This window comes from Olea europaea, unplaced genomic scaffold (assembly GCF_002742605.1).
Source record: "Olea europaea var. sylvestris unplaced genomic scaffold, O_europaea_v1 scaffold2309, whole genome shotgun sequence".
In the NCBI taxonomy this organism is placed as follows: Eukaryota; Viridiplantae; Streptophyta; class Magnoliopsida; order Lamiales; family Oleaceae; genus Olea; species Olea europaea.
In genome coordinates this window covers 1-4,428 of record NW_019241184.1, presented here as the reverse complement: position 1 = coordinate 4,428, position 4,428 = coordinate 1, and positions in this window count along the sequence as shown.

Genomic DNA, 4,428 nt, shown 5'->3' with positions numbered 1-4,428 from the left:
AGTGTTGTCGCCACTATGATATTATTTAGATCCAAAGTTGCTGATAATATGTGCAGTTTCTTGAGCGGACTTATGCAGCAAATCTGATTGGATACAAGATACCCAACATTGTAAACGAAATAAAACGGATTATTAATCCAAATTGAATCGAAAATTCAATTTAAAAATCAGATAATGAACCTCTTTGGTTAACTCTCAAAATGGTATTAGATTCAGCTAAAATCTCATTCGTTCCTGACTCCTCACATACAGTGATATTTTATGCGTGGAAAATTTTTTACTCTATAGTGTGTGACAAATCAATTGATTGTAACCACCGTGATATTATTGAGATCCTAGTAACATCTGCAGTCTTGAAGAGACTTATGTAGCTAGTTTGAATGGATAGATGATACCCAAAATTATCACACGACCCCTTCTCCGTGCACAAACTCAAATAATGGGGGTCAAAGGGGGCTCTAGTATGGTTAATAATGAATAAACTCTCATAATGTATTCCATATTCTTATTTTGATAACATTGAATGGACCAAACTGGATATAATTAAATTAAACTTCATTAAATTAACCTTGACCTGATCAACTCTTGATCAGTTGAGAAAATTTATTAATTTTGTTTGATTTCACTAAAAGAATGAGATTGCGCCATCAATCTGATTGAAATTACTATAGTTATATATGATTAAATAATTATATGAAGTTATATGAAAATAGTAATTACATCATCTAACTTATTTTTCTTGTGTATTACCCTCGAAGACAACGTCAAGTATTCTAAACAAGGTAAATGACTAAAATGTCATTTTTCAAATATACATTAAATCCTTAAATCTCATTTTCTATCTTATAGTCCCAGGTGAGTACATCACAATATCAATTCAATAATTAATTTCGAATTACTAAGCTCAAATTTAACCATCCACTAAAAAGTCCCGTTAGATCAATGACTGTGCCTATTAAATAGATTACATATTGCAAATATATGTTTTTGATTATTTCACTTTAATTTCGAAGACATCTAAATAATGACTTGTGATTTGATTTCACCTATTGATACTTTAAAGAATTTCAATATGATCATGGAGAAACCCCTTTGCAAAGGATCATAAACTCCTGACGCTTTGTATGTCAACAATCCACAATAAATTATGAGACTTATAGCATGGTCTAGACTCGACTAACCCTTAGTCCCCTCAAACTTTCTGCAATCATCAGCTTTCTCAAGCTTGTATCTTCTAGTGCGTCGTCCTTGTCTTTGCAACCACAGTTTTTCAAAAGCAGCAACCACCCACTCACGACTGGTCATAAGGTCCACGCATGATATAAATATTCATCCCTAAACTTGGGCGAACCATTGTTACGCCTCCTCATAGAGCACCTCGATTTGTCTGGAACCGACGACCATACGACACGAGTAAGAGGCGAATCCGAGGCGTTTTACGTCTAACGAAGCGTCACTCTCCGGAGCAAGAGGGAATCGAGGCAACACACAGAGGAGAACAATGACCGAAGTGATTCGATTCGAGATGTTTACGTCGGCCGAGGTATCACTCTCCTAACTAAGTTGAAGCAAGGCGCCATGCAGAGGAGGGGTTCCTCTCCGCCACCAGTTTCAAAAACGAATCTTTTGGTCAATGTGTATCCATATATTTAGGAATGATAGATGTGACATCTCTATGAAAATGTCAAAGTCATATTCAGAAGAATTAACAGCTTGCCCTCCTAGAAAGTGACTGATGGACGCCTACAAGTATGCACCTCACACTATTAGATTTGTCCACGTGTCCCGCATCTAACGGTGCCTCTTCCAATCCTTTGCCTATAAATACGCAAGGACTTAGCTAGAATCAGACAAGGCTACTACACCCAAAGCATACACATTTTCTCCTCTCCTAAGTAGAGATATTGAGATTTCGACAAAATTTGCCACCACCATCGACTGACTTCATCGTCATAGTGTATGTGACCATCACCACCTTCGTTGGGACCGGCCATATATGCCTAACCATTTGTGATTGTGTGCAGGGAAAAAATGTGGAGTAACTCTCGGTTGGCTACGTGAAGGGTCCAATTCACAGGATCAACATTTTCTATATGAAAAATGCGTAGCAAGTTGCGACTAAGAATTTGGAGCATAATGTGTTCGACTCTTTGACACTCTTCAGACTTCTAATGGCAATACTTTGATCATATGTGATTTTGAACTCCTTCAAGATCTATATTATCAATCCTTAACTATTTTGACTTTGATTATACTCAATAAACCCCTAATACAATTCAATTAGGACTTGATTTTGACTTAAGAAATTGCCAATTACAAATTTGAAAATTGCTAATTATAATTTGAACTTAACAATCTCTCCTTTTGGCATTCCGTAACACAATCATTCATTTCAAAGTCAAAAGTCTACTACAACCTACCTAATAGATGCTTTCCAAACTACACTTCAGCAACTGGTCAACCTGTCTCTTAAAACACATGGAAACCATAGTACCACGTGAAACACAAGAGGAAACTACCTAAACCACTTGAAAGTTTTAATTAGCCAATTTTAGACCCACCTGAGAAATTACACAATTAAAAGTAACAAGTCATTTTTTAATTATTTTCTATATGAGTAGATCAAATAAGTCAATTTATCCAATATTTGAATACCATAGTTTATAAATTGCTTAAAGTAAATAGCACCAATATGATCACAAAGAAAATCATTAGCAAAGGATTAAAAACTCTAAGTACTTTGTCAGTCAACAATCTATTGTAAACGATGTTATTTATAGTATGGTTCAGACCCGACTAACCTTTTGTCCCCTCCGACCTTCTTTCAGTAATCACCTTAGCCCTCATAAACTGCGTACCCCTCACACTAACTCCCAACCCTTGGTATCATTGATCTCATGTGGACCTCAAAGAATGAATCTTGTTCTTTAGCGTCGGAACTCCTAGCGCCTTTTCCCAAAACTCCAGTAACTTTGAAAGCAAACTGGCGAAAGTAGGTTTGGTGTTTGATCAAAGATCTTATTTGTTTTGATATGTGGTTTAATGTGAAGGTTTATAACTTGATCAACAAATCTAAGTTTGGATGAATCTATGAATCAAATAATATAGTGGTTGAATTTTGAAATCAATTAAAGTGATTTGGATTTTCAAAGGAATGATCTCTATGAAATAATTATGATTCAACACACTTTAAGACGTTCATATGGGTAGTGTTTTGATATTTGGTTTAATGATCTTTGGACGTCGACCTGTTGCTCGAGCTCCAAGTCGGTGGCTATCGAGCAATTTCTAAGCAATCGTCAATATTTTTATCATAACTTTCTCTCTCGATGTCCGATTGAGCTAATTCAAAATGTGTTAAAAAGCTGACTCAAAAGACTTCAATTTCTCCAAGTAGCTTTTTTTTAAATTCGAATGTTTTCTATGTGAAAAATATATTACAAATTGCGAATAAGAATTTGAAGCATAACTTGTGACACCTTTAATTTCATTCCCTTCATCATATGTGATCTTCTTGAACATCTTACACTCCTTCAAAACCTATACTACCAATCCTAACTATTTTGACTTTGATTACAACTCAATAGACCTCTAATAAAATTCAACTAGGACTTGATTTTGACTTAGGTTATTGCCAATTACAAATTTGAAATTGCTAATTATAATTTGGGCTTAATATGGTCAATGTCACAAATTAAATTTCACGTGATTTGGCAGTACATTATACATACAAGTTTAATATCAAAGTTCACTTTAATAAAATTGAGAATGTCTTATCAAAATAAAGTGTTCTTCTTTATTTAATGATTGTGGAAAATAAAACCTATATCGAATTACAAATTGAATATATTCGTGCTTAACGACTTAAGCACTCAATTTATAATATCAAATTGATCCATGAACACTATACAAACTCAAATATATCAAAAAATGAACTAAATTTAATTTCAAAATGTCACAAGCATAAACAAATTTATTCAACTGACAATTTAGCTATTAAACCTATTCATATCCAGAATACAAATATGATTGACAAAAGAATTAATCCATTCGTACATTCTTTAATGTACATCTTGGATGATATTTCAATAGATATCAAAATCTAGATCATTGATTATTTTAAGTGTTGGACAAATCAATGGAAAAATTATGTGCCACTTGTGGAATGTCAACCAGAATGTAAATGTAGCAAAACTGGTTAACAAGGTCCCAAAAAATTAAAAATAAATTTTTTTACCATTCTTTACATGCCCAGAATAGCCTCATCCATTATGCATCTCTCCATCAAAAATATATTCTCACATGAGTTAGTTATATTACTTCCACCGTATTGCCAATAAATGGTTACTGAAATATGAGAATGCTGAATGCTGATTACTAAACAGAATGATGTGAATAATATAGAATTCTTTCAAACTATTTCACTTC